Raw genomic sequence first — 20,767 nt, 5'->3', positions numbered from 1 at the left:
AGACATTACATCATATGTGACTGATATCAGCCCCTCCTCTTATATCACTCCAGCACTATTATATCCTCCAGAGACATTACATCATATGTGTGACTGATATCAGCCGCTCCTCTTATATCACTCCAGTACTATTATATCCCCCAGAGACATTACATCATATGTGACTGATATCAGCCGCTCCTCTTATATAACACTCCAGTACTATTATATCCTCCAGAGACATTACATCATATATGTGACTGATATCAGCTGCTCCTCTTATAACACTCCAGCACTATTATATCCTCCAGAGACATTACATCATATGTGTGACTGATATCAGCCGCTCCTCTTATATCACTCCAGCACTATTATATCCCCCAGAGACATTACATCATATGTGTGACTGATATCAGCCGCTCCTCTTATATCACTCCAGCACTATTATATCCTCCAGAGACATTATATCATATGTGACTGATATCAGCCGCTCCTCTTATATCACTCCAGCACTATTATATCCTCCAGAGACATTACATCATGTGTGTGACTGATATCAGCCGCTCCTCTTATATCACTCCAGTACTATTATATCCTCCAGAGACATTACATCATATGTGTGACTGATATCAGCCGCTCCTCTTATATCACTCCAGCACTATTATATCCTCCAGAGACATTACATCATATGTGTGACTGATATCAGCCGCTCCTCTTATATCACTCCAGCACTATTATATCCTCCAGAGACATTACATCATATGTGTGACTGATATCAGCCGCTCCTCTTATATCACTCCAGCACTATTATATCCTCCAGAGACATTACATCATATGTGTGACTGATATCAGCCGCTCCTCTTATATCACTCCAGTACTATTATATCCTCCAGAGACATTACATCATATGTGACTGATATCAGCCGCTCCTCTTATATCACTCCAGCACTATTATATCCTCCAGAGACATTACATCATATATGTGACTGATATCAGCCGCTCCTCTTATATCACTCCAGCACTATTATATCCTCCAGAGACATTACATCATATGTGTGACTGATATCAGCCGCTCCTCTTATATCACTCCAGCACTATTATATCCTCCAGAGACATTACATCATATGTGTGACTGATATCAGCCGCTCCTCTTATATCACTCCAGCACTATTATATCCTCCAGAGACATTACATCATATATGTGACTGATATCAGCCGCTCCTCTTATATCACTCCAGCACTATTATATCCTCCAGAGACATTACATCATATGTGTGACTGATATCAGCCGCTCCTCTTATATCACTCCAGCACTATTATATCCTCCAGAGACATTACATCATATGTGTGACTGATATCAGCCGCTCCTCTTATATCACTCCAGCACTATTATATCCTCCAGAGACATTACATCATATGTGTGACTGATATCAGCCCCTCCTCTTATATCACTCCAGCACTATTATATCCTCCAGAGACATTACATCATATGTGTGACTGATATCAGCCGCTCCTCTTATAACACTCCAGCACTATTATATCCTCCAGAGACATTACATCATATGTGACTGATATCAGCCGCTCCTCTTATAACACTCCAGTACTATTATATCCTCCAGAGACATTACATCATATGTGTGACTGATATCAGCTGCTCCTCTTATATCACTCCAGCACTATTATATCCTCCAGAGACATTACATCATATGTGTGACTGATATCAGCGGCTCCTCTTATATCACTCCAGCACTATTATATCCTCCAGAGACATTACATCATATGTGTGACTGATATCAGCCCCTCCTCTTATATCACTCCAGCACTATTATATCCTCCAGAGACATTACATCATATGTGTGACTGATATCAGCCACTCCTCTTATATCACTCCAGCACTATTATATCCTCCAGAGACATTACATCATATGTGTGACTGATATCAGCTGCTCCTCTTATATCACTCCAGCACTATTATATCCTCCAGAGACATTACATCATATGTGTGACTGATATCAGCTGCTCCTCTTATATCACTCCAGCACTATTATATCCTCCAGAGACATTACATCATATGTGTGACTGATATCAGCGGCTCCTCTTATATCACTCCAGCACTATTATATCCTCCAGAGACATTACATCATATGTGTGACTGATATCAGCTGCTCCTCTTATATCACTCCAGCACTATTATATCCTCCAGAGACATTACATCATATGTGTGACTGATATCAGCGGCTCCTCTTATATCACTCCAGCACTATTATATCCTCCAGAGACATTACATCATATGTGTGACTGATATCAGCCGCTCCTCTTATAACACTCCAGTACTATTATATCCTCCAGAGACATTACATCATATGTGACTTATATCAGCCGCTCCTCTTATATCACTCCAGCACTATTATATCCTCCAGAGACATTACATCATATGTGTGACTGATATCAGCCGCTCCTCTTATAACACTCCAGTACTATTATATCCTCCAGAGACATTACATCATATGTGTGACTGATATCAGCCGCTCCTCTTATATCACTCCAGTACTATTATATCCTCCAGAGACATTACATCATATGTGTGACTGATATCAGCCGCTCCTCTTATAACACTCCAGTACTATTATATCCTCCAGAGACATTACATCATTTGTGTGACTGATATCAGCCGCTCCTCTTATATCACTCCAGTACTATTATATCCTCCAGAGACATTACATCATGTGACTGATATCAGCTGCTCCTCTTATATCACTCCAGCACTATTATATCCTCCAGACATTACATCATATGTGACTGATATCAGCCGCTCCTCTTATAACACTCCAGTACTATTATATCCTCCAGAGACATTACATCATGTGACTGATATCAGCTGCTCCTCTTATATCACTCCAGCACTATTATATCCTCCAGACATTACATCATATGTGACTGATATCAGCCGCTCCTCTTATATCACTCCAGTACTATTATATCCTCCAGAGACATTACATCATATGTGTGACTGATATCAGCCGCTCCTCTTATAACACTCCAGTACTATTATATCCTCCAGAGACATTACATCATATGTGTGACTGATATCAGCCGCTCCTCTTATATCACTCCAGTACTATTATATCCTCCAGAGACATTACATCATGTGACTGATATCAGCCGCTCCTCTTATATCACTCCAGTACTATTATATCCTCCAGACATTACATCATATGTGACTGATATCAGCCGCTCCTCTTATATCACTCCAGTACTATTATATCCTCCAGACATTACATCATATGTGACTGATATCAGCCTCTCCTCTTATATCACTCCAGTACTATTATATCCTCCAGAGACATTACATTATATGTGTGACTGATATCAGCCGCTCCTCTTATATCACTCCAGTACTATTATATCCTCCAGAGACATTACATCATATGTGACTGATATCAGCTGCTTCTCTTATAACACTCCAGCACTATTATATCCTCCAGAGACATTACATCATATATGTGACTGATATCAGCCGCTCCTCTTATATCACTTCAGTACTATTATATCCTCCAGAGACATTACATCATGTGTGACTGATATCAGCCGCTCCTCTTATATCACTCCAGTACTATTATATCCTCCAGAGACATTACATTATATATGTGACTGATATCAGCCGCTCCTCTTATATCACTCCAGTACTATTATATCCTCCAGAGACATTACATCATATGTGACTGATATCAGCCGCTCCTCTTATATCACTCCAGTACTATTATATCCTCCAGAGATATTACATCATATATGTGACTGATATCAGCCGCTCCTCTTATATCACTCCAGTACTATTATATCCTCCAGAGACATTACATCATATGTGACTGATATCAGCCGCTCCTCTTATATCACTCCAGTACTATTATATCCTCCAGAGACATTACATCATATGTGACTGAGATCAGCCGCTCCTCTTATATCACTCCAGCACTATTATATCCTCCAGAGACATTACATCATATGTGACTGATATCAGCCGCTCCTCTTATATCACTCCAGTACTATTATATCCTCCAGAGATATTACATCATATATGTGACTGATATCAGCCGCTCCTCTTATATCACTCCAGTACTATTATATCCTCCTCAGACATTACATCATATGTGACTGATATCAGCCGCTCCTCTTATATCACTCCAGCACTATTATATCCTCCAGAGAAATTACATCATATATGTGACTGATATCAGCCGCTCCTCTTATATCACTCCAGTACTATTATATCCTCCAGAGACATTACATCATATGTGACTGATATCAGCCGCTCCTCTTATATCACTCCAGTACTATTATATCCTCCAGAGACATTACATCATATGTGACTGATATCAGCCGCTCCTCTTATATCACTCCAGCACTATTATATCCCCCAGAGACATTACATCATATGTGACTGATATCAGCCGCTCCTCTTATAACACTCCAGCACTATTATATCCTCCAGACATTACATCATATGTGTGACTGATATCAGCCGCTCCTCTTATAACACTCCAGCACTATTATATCCCCAGAGACATTACATCATATGTGTGACTGATATCAGCCGCTCCTCTTATATCACTCCAGCACTATTATATCCTCCAGAGACATTACATCATATGTGACTGATATCAGCCGCTCCTCTTATATCACTCCAGTACTATTCTATCCTCCAGAGACATTACATCATATATGACTGATATCAGCCGCTCCTCTTATATCACTCCAGCACTATTATATCCTCCAGAGACATTACATCATATGTGTGACTGATATCAGCCGCTCCTCTTATATCACTCCAGCACTATTATATCCTCCAGAGACATTACATCATGTGTGACTAATATCAGCCGCTCCTCTTATATCACTCCAGCACTATTATATCCTCCAGAGACATTACATCATATGTGTGACTGATATCAGCCGCTCCTCTTATATCACTCCAGCACTATTATATCCTCCAGAGACATTACATCATATGTGTGACCGATATCAGCCGCTCCTCTTATATCACTCCAGCACTATTATATCCTCCAGAGACATTACATCATATGTGTGACCGATATCAGCCGCTCCTCTTATATCACTCCAGTACTATTATATCCTCCAGACATTACATCATATGTGTGACTGATATCAGCCGCTCCTCTTATATCACTCCAGCACTATTATATCCTCCAGAGACATTACATCATATGTGACTGATATCAGCCACTCCTCTTATATCACTCCAGTACTATTATATCCTCCAGAGACATTACATCATATATGTGACTGATATCAGCCGCTCCTCTTATATCACTCCAGTACTATATATCCTCCAGACATTACATCATATGTGTGACTGATATCAGCCGCTCCTCTTATATCACTCCAGCACTATTATATCCTCCAGAGACATTACATCATATGTGATTGATATCAGCCGCTCCTCTTATATCACTCCAGCACTATTATATCCTCCAGAGACATTACATCATATGTGATTGATATCAGCCGCTCCTCTTATATCACTCCAGTACTATTATATCCTCCAGAGACATTACATCATATGTGATTGATATCAGCCGCTCCTCTTATATCACTCCAGTACTATTATATCCTCCAGAGACATTACATCATATGTGTGACTGATATCAGCCGCTCCTCTTATATCACTCCAGCACTATTATATCCTCCAGAGACATTACATCATGTGTGACTGATATCAGCCGCTCCTCTTATATCACTCCAGTACTATTATATCCTCCAGACATTACATCATATGTGTGACTGATATCAGCCGCTCCTCTTATATCACTCCAGCACTATTATATCCTCCAGAGACATTATATCATATGTGACTGATATCAGCCGCTCCTCTTATATCACTCCAGTACTATTATATCCTCCAGAGACATTACATCATATGTGACTGATATCAGCCGCTCCTCTTATATCACTCCAGCACTATTATATCCTCCAGAGACATTACATCATATGTGTGACTGATATCAGCCGCTCCTCTTATATCACTCCAGTACTATTATATCCTCCAGAGACATTACATCATATGTGACTGATATCAGCCGCTCCTCTTATAACACTCCAGTACTATTATATCCTCCAGAGACATTACATCATATGTGACTGATATCAGCCGCTCCTCTTATATCACTCCAGTACTATTATATCCTCCAGAGACATTACATCATATGTGTGACTGATATCAGCCGCTCCTCTTATATCACTCCAGTACTATTATATCCTCCAGAGACATTACATCATATGTGACTGATATCAGCCGCTCCTCTTATAACGCTGCTGCACAGATAGACTTCGGTCTTACTGGCCCTTTAAGTGATATTATAACAACTGTTCTGTATAATAATACATATCTTTATAACATATTATAGAATTTACAGGGAGGCAGCTGTCAGATGTGGATGAAGATGATGAGAGTTGTAGACTCCAGCTAAACCAAAAGACATGACAATTACGGGAGTAGAACTCCTAGCAGACACCCCCTCAGGTAATGACAGCGGCCGGGCCTGTGACCTCCCCTGCTCGTTGCCGCTGCTCTCAGTGGGGATATTTTATATTTTTCAGGTGACCCCCCCCCCCCTTATATCAGCGCAGGGTCCTGTTCATTTGTTTATCTTCCGGCCGGACACCACAGAGGAGACATGTTTTCGGGTCGGTGAAGTGCGATGTTTGCGCCGCGTCCTGCAGGTAATGACCTTTCCATTGCAGAACCAGGTGACGTTTAATCAAAACCCAAAATTGAGGAAAAGTTCAGCCACCGCATTCCGTTTCCAGATACCGAGCAAAATCCGACATGTAAATCTCTCACAAATAATGGCGGAGCGCTCCGAGCCCTGATCCCGGCCGGAACCCCTACAGAAAAGGAAAAAGTTGCACCTCCTGATGTGACGGACGTTACAGGGAGGAAGCGGCGGGAGATTATACTCATCCCTCCTGCAAACAACCACATCCCCGATGCAAAGTTTATCAAGGCTGTTACCTTGTGCACGCCACGCTGCGCTGACCCGGCTCTGCTGTACGGCCCCGGGGGACTGAATCCCTTGTATAACCCGAGGGGAAGCCTCCATAGATAATCTGCAGGGATCAGGACAAAAAGAATTCAAATACCCAACGCCTGACAATCACTTAACCCAATAGATGCTGGTGCGATCCACAAATCATTGTTAGAGATGCGTTTTTCTGGCCCGGGCGGCCATGAAGGGGTTAAGAGCGGACAGGACTGCCAAGCCGCGGCCATTAATTTGTGTCATGTGTATTCACACACAAGAATAGGGACCGCCGCCTTCATTAACTCACTCTGCATAATTTCCCTCGCTGCCGGGACCGCTGCGGCCTGGGATAATGGAAGCGGATTGTGGGGGACAAGGAAGGGACTGCAAATCGAGGACGAGGGGGGCACAGACGCTGCTTTGTGCCAAGCACTGAGGGGGGACGGGGTAATTAGTAGAATTTTATTTATGTTCTCCATATAAATCACAACCGCAACGAGCGGAAGAAACTCCCCGCAACCTGGAGGCTTCACGTATTGTCCCCCACGGGGGTGGGGGGGGGGGTTATTAGATCAGACACGCTCGGTTTTTATGGCATCAATTACCCCCGACCCAGGATACATAAATACAACTCCCCCGCTACATATAAGTAACACGTATTATGGGAATGGCATAAAAAAAAAAAACAACGTACAAAGGGGCGGAGTCAGACATTTGATGGCGGAGGAACGTGTAATATTTTTACAGAAGTTTCCAACAAAAAAATTTATAAAAAAAAAACGGAACTAATCCATCGTGGTAATTTATGCGACATCCGGAAATATTTTCAAGAAATTACTTCTCTCAACTTCAGGAGCGACACCGCCAAGACCGCGCCAGTCGTATAAAGCCCAAGATCAGCTAAAAACGATCTGCCCCCAAGTGTCAAAGAGCGAAAAGACCCCTCCCCCAACACTTTCCAAACAAAACGGTCACGACCATTTTGGCTCTGCTGAGTCGCTGAAAAGTCTCAGATGGGAGGGGCCTATTTGACCAGCTATTTTACACATCTCTGGGGGTCACAGTCAAGACCGTCATCCGATATTTCTGGCCTCCATTTTGTAAAATGGTCAGAGCCCCCTCCAACGCCTGAACATTGTAAGAAACTGAAGGTTATACGTAAATTAGAACGCGATCTGGACTGGGCGGTTACAATGTATGAATAATATCACGTATTTAATCCTAATATGTCCACATTGTTCTGCTAATTCATTTCTTTATATATCTTTACAGGGGTCTTTTTCAGAGTTCCAAATCCAGTGCTTCCCTTCACACAGCCGGAGTTATATACTAAAATTCTGCCTTCCTGCAGCCAGCACTAGGGGGAGCTCACTACAAACAGATATATACAGCTCCTATAGAGAGTTATAAGACATTATCTGCTGCCACCACTAGAGGGAGCTCCTGAAACTGAATCATACATTTATCTTCCATAATCTCACCCTAGCAGTGGTTGCCGTAAACTAGAATAATATGCAATTCTGTGGCTACTGGTGGGTCCCCTATTTGGCTAGGGCTCTTGAGGGTAGCACCATGTTCATTGCCTCGGTGGCGGCCCTGCATAGCGTAGATACAGATGTAGCAGAGTTATGAGGACTCTGCTGGGGGGGGGGGGGCGGAGAAGCCGCAGGCAGAGACATCTGTTCATCACACTCCAGTATTGGGGAATATAATGAGTTTTTCTCGGACACCTCGGAGGATTCTCCAGCGCAGGATCAGATCAGGATAAATGAATGTTTCTTCATGAGCTGCAACAACTTGTGTGGCGTCAACAAAAGCGCAGACTCCTCCGGGGTGTAAACGCCTCGTCCAAGTGAGGATGGATTCAACGTCGTACCATTCCCATCAGCAGCATGTCCGTGTCCTGAGCAGAAGCCTCCGCCTCGCCTGCAATATTTTCTCCTCCGCTTTGACGCTTTTCCTTTACCCTCTGACCTTTTTTATAGGAAAATATTCCAAGAGGAAAAACCTGCCTGAAAACGGACTCCATCAACCCGAACAATTCCGGGTCCTCCGAGAGCGAAGCTTCGTGTATCATGGAACGTTCTACAGCTTTCGAATATACTTTGTGTTTCAATTTCTCATCATTTACTAGAGACTGAAAATCCCTCCAGAACCAAAACTTCTTACAGCTGAGGATTTGTTACAATTGTATCCAATGATCATGCTCCAGACTTGTTGTTTGTTACAATGTATCAGTGCAGGTAAAATGTATCAGTTTGAAGTCCAAACGTTTAGCTCAGAGGTTGTCTGGACTGAATACAATATAACAAACCCTCAGCTGTGATATGTATTCGTTCAGGGCAGGTTTTAATATTCGAGATATAAACAAGAATGTTCCCATTCACAGACAGCAAGCAGAGATCTTGAAAATGGTTGGGAATTGTAATACAAAGTATAATAGAAAGCTGTAGAACTTTTCATCATACAGAGATGAATCTTTATTTACCTTTGGACATCCCTTTATCGTCGACGGTCCGTCCCTGGCCGCAGAGATAATCAGCGGTTAAATAAGAGAGTTCAGCGCGTGGCGCCCGGCAGCCGACCGCGTTCTTTCCTGGGTTATAAAGCGCCGCTCCTAATGCTGGATTTGTCCATTGTCCTTTCCCCGAGGTTCCATAGAACCTGTAATGTGCTACTTCCAGAAGATAAACGATTCTCTGCACTGTGCCCAGGAGACGCATCCTTCTTCCACATGACGCCCAATATGTCACCCTCATCCTCTGCCCAGCGCTCCGTACAATGTGCCCACATTTTATTTTTTTTTTGCAAGAATAAAAAAAGAGAATTAGCTTTTATATCCTTCACGACCAAAAGAAGGTCAGAGAAGCCATCATCATCCGGTGACAAGAAACGGCCATTACCGCGGAATAATGAGCCATCATCCAGCCGGGCGAGGTATACGGATAATATATTCTCAGGACAAAGCCGTCCTCCATATTGAATGACGACAATACGTCCGGCGCCTTGATTCATATCCACTGGTAAATGTTTCGCCACCAATAAATGTCCAGTATGTGAAAGGGTTGTATGGGTCTGGTTAAACCTGTTCTAATCTAGTCCTGCTCACACAGCTGAGGGTTTGCTACAATTGTATCCAGCCTAGACTATCCTCTGTGAGCTAAACATATCAGCAGCACAAATCTCTCTCCTGTCCTGATAGTTTGTTACAATGTATCAGTGCAGGTAAAATGTATCAGTCTGAAGTCCAGGTTTCTTAGTTCACAGTGGATTGTCTAGACTGGATACAATTGCAACAAACCGTCAGCTGTGAGACATGTGTCAGGTTTTCAGCCACTGGGTGTATAAAAAAAATAAAGTGTTCCCAGATTTTGAAACCAGTTGGAGAAGTTTTCATTATACAAGTATCTCTGGCCGGCAGGATCCGAGTCTCATGAGTTACAGTAGAAGTGCACGGCGCTACTGAGCGGTTCTCATTCCTTCTAGTGCAGAGGTGAACCAAATCTACTGAAAATCTTGTGTTGTGGGCACATTCTCCAATTCACTGCCCTCCTGTAGATGTGACGGTTGAAGGCTAGAGCTTTTCAGGCCGTAAGATCAATGCCAGTCAGGCGCACTGTAAGCCATTATAAAATGTAGTCTCGTCAGCTACAGATCTAGGGTTTGAAGTGGATGTAGAAAGTCTTGTGATTGGCACGTTTGTGTTTGATAATTTGATTTTTCCGGCACAAACGGACATGCCAAGAAGGGTTGTTTGCAGAGGATCCAAATACTGGGACCTCAACGATCCCTAGACGGGGGTGTCTGTTCTCAGCAGGTAAGAGGTAGTTCCACATGCACGACTCTCCTCCATTTAATGCCATGAAAAAAATGAACAGCCGATTCTGCGCAATTGGATGTTCCAAACACCGGAGACGCCGCATTCTCTGCGTCATTGGGGCTACGGCTGTCGGACTCCAACTAAACCCCCGGTCACGGCACGTCTGACAGATGTAACAGTTATTTATGGGAAAACCCATGAACATTGACCAAGTAACTCTTACAAAAATACATGAGGGGCGATGGAAGAGGAGGGGGCGTCATTGCCTATGATACATAGGATGGGGGAATTGTGAATAACTTTTTATTTTTCCCCTTTGCCCACGAGAGTCCCGGCTGCTCGTGGCGTTGGGTCGGAGGGGATCTGGCAGTCGCGCTCCGCTGTGAGGGTCTTCAGGGTGACGTATCGGACGCTCCTTCAGCTTGGAGTTTGCAGATTCTGGACTCAGTCATAAGAAGAATGATCCGTTCATTGCTGGTCCTGTCAAGGTCTCGAGATTCCCCATCTGCCCCTCGTCTTTCCATTCACTCATTTCCTCGCTCCGCTGTCAAGACTTTAGATTTAATATAATAGTCGTTATTCCGCACGTCGCACATTTTCCCTAAAACTTGAGGCCTTGACTTCACTTTCTGCTAATTAAAGAAATCAAATGTCAGCGGAATCTCCGGAGCAGAGGAATTCATCATCCCCGAGCGTGAAACATGCGAAATCAGGCGCAATCAGAGGCGCAGACTGAAAGCAGATGAGCCCCGTCCTCTCTCCAACAATCACACAGTCCGGCACGATTACGCGTCATATATACGGTGTCTGTACGGCGGCGCAGAGTCCCAAAGATTCCCTATTACGTGATATCCGTCCATACGTTTCTATAGGATCCATAACGCGGCCGTGTGCACGAGTCATAACTCGGAGGTTGGCGCTGGCAGAAGGTAATGCCGACCGACTGCGCCCCATTCCCAATAAGCGTCCTGACGTGGGATCTGGGGATAACGGATCGATCTTACATGTAGCGTGCGGTCCGCTTCTCCTAGCGATACATTAGAACCTTATTACATCCTCGTAAAACCTCAGAAGAGTAATTCCCGGGCAGTAAGGGGCGAGTCTAGATGCCCCATGATTTTACATTTAAGTGTTGGACTGTTTGTATAAAACTCGTCAAAAAATGAAAACTCATCCCATAGCGAATATGAGCCCCTCCCCCACAGTATAAACGATCGGTGCGCCCTGTGCTCAAAACTAGTCTGATTCTTACAATGTAGATAATATCTCCGTGACAACAATTTTCCCGTGAAAATACTTAGGTGTCAGACTCCACGCCTTATGTTATTTCTTTGTACAGGTATCAGTTAACAGGTGCACACAGTAATGCGACAACTAAGCTCCGCCCAGTGTAGGAAATATTTAGGGCCAGGCCACACAGAGCAGCGCTGACACTGTAGCGACGCAGCCAACAACCGCGCCAGCACCATGTTCTGCGCAGCTGTCAAATACCGTTTTACTGGCCGCGCATTATTGCGGGTAAAACATGCCTTTATCTGCAAAATAGTGCGGCCATTAATTAATATGTCCTTTATGGCCGCACGGATTTGCAGGTGAAGGACCATTTTAACCGCAATAAAGCGAGGCCATTAACAGGGTATCTGACAGCCGCGCCGAACATGGTGCCAGCTGCGTTGTTAGCCGTGTCGCGACCGTGTCAGGGCCGCTCCGCATGGCCTTACCCTTAGAAGAAAAAAACCCAAAAGACAATAAGAAACGATCATATGAAAGAAGTAGAATATCTGGTCACATATAAAGCGCCGCGTACACGGCCGGCTGAGGACAGGACGAGGTCTACGGAATTTTCTGATCAAAATGAAAAAAAGTTACAAAATTGTAGAAATAATCAAAACCGGTAGAACAATCGTCCCTCATTGCTACAAAGTAACGATGTATTACACCGAACAAGGTGATCAGTACAAGCATCGGATGAGCCCGCGCCGTAGTAACGCCACCGCTGCCGTGCTGCAGAGCGTCCTCAGACAGATCGAGATCTCAGCAGACGGATGCGTTTAGTCTGGACAGGTGCGGCAGCTGCCGGCTGACTAATGGCGCTCGTGTCTTACAGCAAATGACATTAATCCCCGGCTTGTGACAGATAACCTCGCTGCAAATCCATCAGCCCCGGGTCAGCGCCGAGGTTCTGCCGAGCTGCGCCGCGTAATTGAAACCTTAAAGCCACTTTCCAGCTGTGAAGTCGTTCCGATAGAGAGAGCGTCATTACTCTATGTGACACCCGTCCAAGTCTCTCTACAATACACGGAGGCCGCGCAGTCAGAGGTGAGCGACCGATCCCGAGGATCAATCACGACTGCCGCAAATATCAGCCCTTCACATCCGCGAATCATTCACTTACCGTAAACCGGAACATCGGCCGGAGAAATCCAATGTAACATCGTAACTAAAGAAATAATAGACACCACAGACCGCCCAACCGTCCCGGTTATCGCAGGATTGTTACATGAAACGGATCTAAAGGGGGTGGGGTTTATACAAATTTGCTTGGACGGATCGGGACGTGGCATAAAACGGTCCTAGGAATGAGGATTGTAATGGTGGGAGGTATGGATACCGTTAATCTGTCCTATAATAATCCAACGTCCGATAATCCGGAAAGTCTGTTTCTAACAGGACTCTATACCCTTGAATTTTACAAGACGGAGGAGAGAAGAAATAAGAAAATTAGCAAAGTGAGAGCAGCCGATTCCGTGGTCACATTGTGTTTCGGGCTCCTGGTTCCGCCCTTACGAGTCTTAGTCTATAAATACGGAACATTTGATAATCCAGCAAGAATACCAGATTAAAAGAATTTTACTGTAGTGTTGGTCTGCACCTGAATGTCCAGAGCCTGTAAGAATGTGATGTTATGGATAACCAGCAGGGGGCAGCAGAGGTATTCTCCATCTTAGACTATTCTAGGGCAGGATTGGTACAGACTATACTCCGGGTTTAGGGTCTGAGCTCCTCTTTACATTGTGCTGTGAAATGTCAGTAAAAACGCTACATGTCAGCGAATTGTTGCCACATTGTAGCGCGTGAAGTAATCCTCCTGGGATTCTGTATCACATTCATATGGACGTGGAATTACTGCGTCCGACAAAGGATGAGGCCGAGCGTCCGCTGTTACCTTTGTGCACAGACATAAGAGGATTTATCCGGCCGCAGCGCGTCTGTTATTGGAAATGAGAAAGAAGAATGTGACAGGAGCAGCCGCGGAGCAGAACGCCGCCGCGATCCGATATACAAATCTTCCAGCAGTTTATTATGAATGACGACGGATAACGGAAGAATCGAGAGGAATATGGCGATCAGGATGGCCGCGGTGCACGGGGAGGTGATTCGCTAGATGTGTCGCCTTCAAATCAGCAGGAGATCGTACACTCCGCTCTCGGAAACATTTTTTTATTTGCGGTTTTGTTGAAATTGCGAAAATCAATACAAAAAAAACCACGTGCAGATTATCTATGGAGTCATAGCGCAGTGGGCGGGCTCAGAGCACACAGCAGTCTATGGAGCCAAGCACAGGATACGAGGATGGGCACAGCTGCTGGTTCTAAAGAGCCCTTCCCCCTCCAAAATAAAAAAATGCCATTACATTTCCTATCAGAGGTGGCCACCCAGCTTTCCTCAGACCCAGAATGGCATACATACCTGTAACGATAAGTAACGATAATTGGCTACTCCCCACCTTCGTGTCGGTGTACACTGAACTTCTAGCATTCCGTTCATGAACCAGGATGAGAGTTTGAGGCCGGGTTCCCACGTAGCGTAAATGCTGCAGAAAATCCGCAACAGAATTCTGTGGGGAAAAACTGCAGCATTTACAGCAGCAGCAAAGAGGATGAGATTTAGGGTATGTTCACACGTAGTCAACAAAAACGTCTGAAAATCCAGAGCTGTTTTCAAGGGAAAACAGACCCTGCTTTTCAGAAGTTTTTTTACCAACTCGCATTTTTCGCGGCGTTTTTCGCGCCGTTTTCTACGTCCGTTTTTGGAGCTGTTTTCATTGGAGTCTATGAGAAAACAGCTCCAAAAACGTCCAAAGAAGTGTCCTGCACTTCTTTTGACGAGGCTGTATTTTTACGCGTCGTCGTTTGACAGCTGTCAAACGACGACGCGTAAATAACAGGTCGTCTGCACAGTACGTCAAATGAATGGGCAGATGTTTGCCGACGTATTGGAGCCCTATTTTCAGACGTAAAACGAGGCATAATACGCCTCGTATACGTCTGAAATTTGGCCGTGTGAACATACCCTCAGAGAGTCCCATGCCCCCGCTGCGGGGAAAAACAGCAGTGAAAACGTTAATAAATTGACCTGCGGTGTGGAATTTAAATCCTCAGCGTGTCAATTTATGCCGCGTTTTCGTTGATTTTCTGTTGCGGGTTTTCCCAAGTGAATTTAATGGGGATGAAAAACCTGCGACAGAAAGACTTTTGTGGCGTAAATCGCAGGGATGGAAAAAAAACACTTTCTCGGATGATGTTGAATCCCATGTGACGGCTGCAGCCAATCAAAGACTGCAGCATCATCCGAGGAGGCCGGACTACAACGCAGAAGGGGGGTAAGTAACGACTCACCCCCCCCCCAATCTCGGCGCGGTTTTCTGCGGCAAAAATTTCTGCCTGAAGAAGAGCAACACAATGTGGTGCGGTTTTTCAGACGGGATATACTGCGGGTTCCAGGTCGGTGATTTTTACGCAGCGTATCCAACCCGTGGGAACCCGGCCTTAGGGCTCATTCAGACTAGAATGTTCCTCGTCCACGTGCTGTCCATTGAAATAACTAACAGCACACGGACCCATTCGAGTTTTCACGCAGCGAGAGTCCGTTGCGCGAAACTCACTGCATGTCCTATATTGGTGCAATTTTGCGCACCTAGTCGCCCACTGAAGTCTATGGGTGCGTAAAAAACACGGAAGATATCAGAGAAATGTAAAAAAAAAGTGCTTGTACAGACGTGAAAAATTCAAGCCGCGCGCTGACGCCACGCGCGCTGACGCCACACGCAACGCACGCTGACGCCACACAGAAAGGCGCGCTGAAGCCACACGCTGACGCCACACGCTGACGCCACACAGAAAGGCGCGCTGAAGCCACACGCAACGCACGCTGACGCCACACAGAAAGGCGCGCTGAAGCCACACGCTGACGCCACACAGAAAGGCGCGCTGAAGCCACACGCTGACGCCACACGCTGACGCCACACAGAAAGGCGCGCTGAAGCCACACGCAACGCGCGCTGACGCCACACAGAAAGGCACGCTGACGCCACACCTTTTCTTGCTATGAATGCGGTGACCGGGTCAGAGTGGCAGGTTCACCCTCATTCACCCCTGGACGGCGGCACCCGGCCCACCTCCAGTTCTGGTACCATTCACATTATATACACATCAGTGCGGTCACATGACATTTACGGTGCACCAAACGACATTCAATGCGGATATATTTAAAGCGGCGCGGACGTCAGGATGATGAGCAGCTTTATGATGAGACGGTCGGACGCTTGTGAAAGTCTCTTCCTTTGATGCGGCGCCAGGAGCTTTTCTCTTCCATTCGCGCCGATTATTGTATTTTCAAGGTGAATTAAAGAGAGAACAATTACAAGCAAACCGAATCGGTAAAGAGCAGCGCGGGGGGTGACAAGAGCGCGGGGGGGTCACAAGAGCGCGCGGGGGGGGGGGGGGGTGACAAGAGCGCGGGGGGGGGGTGACAAGAGCGCGGGGGGGGGTGTGACAAGAGCGCGGGGGGGGGGTGACGAGAAGTGACGAGAGGCGGAGGGCACATGGCGCTCACAGGACGCTGCCGCTAAAATAAAGTTATCAGAATCAAGAACAGAAAACCTCAGCGAGACACACGGCGGCCGGTGGGTTCTGCAAATCTCTAATCCACTTTAGGGGGAATCTATCAACATTCTTACGCCGCCTTTGCCACTTGTGAGGAGGCGTGTCTACACAGAAGAGGGCGGAGTCCCAGGTGCCCAGCAAATCATAATTTACATAAGACAAATTGCGTAAACTATAGTGAATCTACGCCGGCTCAGTGTGTGATGCAGCGAGGTACCTTGCCATACACGTACACTCACCGCTCCCCGCCACGTCCCGCCAGCCTGCCGCGCGGCTCATACTTTGAATGTGATGCAGTACGGATGACGTTAAGTATTGTGTCACATATAACGCACGGCCTCAGGACCTCGTACGAGCCGAATATACGGCTTTTTTATTTCGAGCGGTGGCGACAGACGGCACAGTCGCCTCTTAATTTGTCGCATCGTACTCCAACTTCTCTATTAAGAGTGGAATATGAAATGCCAGTCTTCATAAACGCCAACCTTTGTGTTTCAATTCCTTACCATAGATCTCTGCTTGCTGTCAGTAAATGAGAACATTCCTTTTTACATCCTGTCCTGACCTGAAACTTCACAGTTTAGGATTTACTACAATCGAGGGACGTAGAGAATCCTGTGAGGTAACCACATCTGCAGCACAAATCTCTCTCCTGTCCTGATCGTTTGTTACAATGTGTCAGTGCAGGTAAAATGTAGCAGTCTGGAGTCCTCACTGTTTACCTCAGAGGACTGGATATAGAATCATTGTTCACATCCAAAGGATGAAAACTCACCCTGGCCTTGTCCTGTTCTCACAGCTGAGGATTTGTAACAGTGTAGGTAAGAGAAATCAACCTGAAGACAGAACCAAATTCATTCTTCCAAATTGGGATCGTAAAAATTTGCGGTAGACAACGACTACTCTGTACTCACCTCCTCCCCTCACGCCCGTATATCGCTCGCCTCTTCCCCTCACGCCCTCATAATCGCTCGCCTCTTCCCCTCACAATCGCTCGGCTCTTCCCCTCACACCCGTATATCGCTCGCCTCTTCCCCTCACGCCCTTATAATCGCTCGCCTCTTCCCCCTCACGCCCGTATATCGCTCGCCTCTTCCCCTCACAATCGCTCGGCTCTTCCCCTCACACCCGTATATCGCTCGCCTCTTCCCCTCACGCCCTTATAACCGCTCGCCTCTTCCCCCTCACGCCCGTATATCGCTCGCCTCTTCCCCCTCACGCCCGTATATCGCTCGCCTCTTCCCCCTCACGCCCGTATATCGCTCGCCTCTTCCCCCTCACGCCCGTATATCGCTCGCCTCTTCCCCTCACGCCCGTATATCGCTCGGCTCTTCCCCTCACACCCGTATATCGCTCGCCTCTTCCCCACACCCGTATATCGCTCGGCTCTTCCCCTCACACCCGTATATCGCTCGGCTCTTCCCCTCACACCCGTATATCGCTCGGCTCTTCCCCTCACACCCGTATATCGCTCGGCTCTTCCCCTCACACCCGTATATCGCTCGGCTCTTCCCCTCACACCGTATATCGCTCGGCTCTTCACCTGACACCCGTATATCGCTCGGCTCTTCACCTCACGCCCGTATATCGCTCGGCTCTTCACCTCACGCCCGTATATCGCTCGGCTCTTCACCTCACGCCCGTATATCGCTCGGCTCTTCACCTCACGCCCGTATATCGCTCGGCTCTTCCCCTCACGCCCGTATATCGCTCGGCTCTTCCCCTCACGCCCGTATATCGCTCGGCTCTTCCCCTCACGCCCGTATATCGCTCGGCTCTTCACCTCACGCCCGTATATCGCTCGGCTCTTCACCTCACGCCCGTATATCGCTCGGCTCTTCACCTCACGCCCGTATATCGCTCGGCTCTTCCCCTCACGCCCGTATATCGCTCGGCTCTTCCCCTCACGCCCGTATATCGCTCGGCTCTTCACCTCACGCCCGTATATCGCTCGGCTCTTCACCTCACGCCCGTATATCGCTCGGCTCTTCACCTCACGCCCGTATATCGCTCGGCTCTTCCCCTCACGCCCGTATATCGCTCGGCTCTTCACCTGACACCCGTATATCGCTCTGCTCTTCACCTGACACCCGTATATCGCTCGGCTCTTCACCTCACGCCCGTATATCGCTCGGCTCTTCACCTCACACCCGTATATCGCTCGGCTCTTCCCCTCACACCGTATATCGCTCGGCTCTTCACCTCACGCCCGTATATCGCTCGGCTCTTCCCCTCACACCCGTATATCGCTCGGCTCTTCACCTGACACCCGTATATCGCTCGGCTCTTCACCTCACGCCCGTATATCGCTCGGCTCTTCACCTCACACCCGTATATCGCTCGGCTCTTCCCCTCACACCATATATCGCTCGGCTCTTCACCTCACGCCCGTATATCGCTCGGCTCTTCCCTTTACACCCGTATATCGCTCAGCTCTTCACCTCACGCCCGTATATCGCTCGGCTCTTCCCCTCACACCCGTATATCGCTCGGCTCTTCACCTGACACCATTATTGACCCCTTTTATGCCGCTCTGTGATGAGACCTTTGTTCCGCAGTTTAGAGACCCCCTGTACCCTCACACAGCCATTTGTCACCCGCCTGTACCGCTCCATCCCAATTCCTTTCCCCCGTACCGGAGATAAATCACGCTGCGCGACAGTCACTATTTTTAGGATAATTGCACATTCATCAAAACCCACACGAAGCATCACCAGCGTTTTATAGAGATTTTAAAATGATGCTGTTAATGAGGAAAAATGTATTCAGGATGCGCGACTCTGCAGCTCGCATAAACCATGAAAAACGGCTCCTGAGAACCGCCGCCTCCACCCGGGAAAATGTAAAATAACCGACTCATCCAGCGTCTACCTGCTGCTCCCAGACACAGGCCCGGCAGAGGCGAAAACCCCCAAAGTCTATTCAGTCATAAGAAATATCTAAAACTCGCCATTACACTGCACATTGGAATAGTCACCCAGCTTTCCACAGACCCAGAGTGACAAACTGATCACTTTGTTCATATTCTCTCAGTCTATATGGTGGACTGTATGAACCAGGAAGATCAGGATGATCCGCTATGACCAGGACCGGCCTGTGGTGGTTTTTGAGAACTTTGGGCAGTTGCTTCATTTTCCTTTTTTGTTCGGCCGCCTCGGACTGCTCAGTTTCCTGCACCGGTAACAGACGCCGAGTGATGACCGGTGACAGGCGGTGGTCCGGTTCTCGTCAACCACAAATCTGTCGTAACAAGACAACCCCGCGCCCCCGGACAGGATCTCTGCGCTTCCGACCCACCCTCCCCATTATCTGGAGACACAAGATAAGAGCAAGGTCCACCTGACATCTCCAAAATACGACTCCTCCGCCTCCGATACACTCAAAATAAAAAATTACATTCAAACTGCAATTACTTCCAGACCGGAGCGGGCGGCGGGCACAGCAGGACGACAGCGGGGGCGCCACACACCATCTGGAAATGAATATCTCCAGGATTTAATCTGCTGAAGGCCACAAGTCACTGATGTTTAGCAAGGCGCCGTCTACACTGCATTTTCACCTGACATTTACGCCGCAGGAGAATTTTCTGCTTCGGACGCTGCAGACGTAACGTGACGAGCGCCTATAGTGAGAGGTTAAAAGTATCAAAATGATGATCAACAATCCTATAGAGAGGTACAGACTTCTTACTGCACTGTGTCAGTCTTCACTGCAGTCCTCGCATTCTACATATGAACCAGGAGGCTCATGATGAACAGAGCTCCCTCCCGGAGAGCAGGGCTACAGATCATGGGAGGACACAGCGACTAGAACGGATAAGAATCCATGATCTATAATAACCTGTGATAGTCACCAGTAACGACACTGCATCTGTGGGGGGGGGGGGGTCTTTAATTTGCACCGACAATCTGTAGAATATTAAATATAATTAATTACAAACTGCATTTTGGATAAAATAATCTTGATTGTTCTTCCGCAGCCAGTCCGTCAGTGTTGGCAGGTGCACCGGGCACTATCAGGGGGTGCAGGGTCCCCCGTTTCCT

At 46.7% G+C, this 20,767-nt stretch overlaps 1 protein-coding gene across 6 annotated transcripts in view; it reads right to left on the bottom strand.

The window, feature by feature from the left end:
• The window catches only part of SEMA5B (semaphorin 5B), a 259,077-nt gene that overhangs the window by 143,499 nt on the left and 94,811 nt on the right, over window positions 1-20,767 (bottom strand). The window contains exon 1 of one of the 6 annotated variants that reach the window (XM_075829037.1): window positions 16,964-16,980. The exons of 4 other annotated variants lie outside the window; for them this stretch is intronic. The gene's annotated coding sequence lies outside the window, so the exon portion shown is untranslated. Of the gene's footprint in view, window positions 1-16,957; window positions 16,981-20,767 lie in introns of those variants that run through there. One more of the 6 variants, XM_075829035.1, reaches the window with a different exon arrangement.

The sequence above is a fragment of the Rhinoderma darwinii genome, chromosome 6, assembly GCF_050947455.1.
Source record: "Rhinoderma darwinii isolate aRhiDar2 chromosome 6, aRhiDar2.hap1, whole genome shotgun sequence".
NCBI lineage: Eukaryota > Metazoa > Chordata > Amphibia > Anura > Rhinodermatidae > Rhinoderma > Rhinoderma darwinii.
Note: the sequence above shows the minus strand (reverse complement) of the source record. Positions and strands in the feature narration are given on the sequence as shown.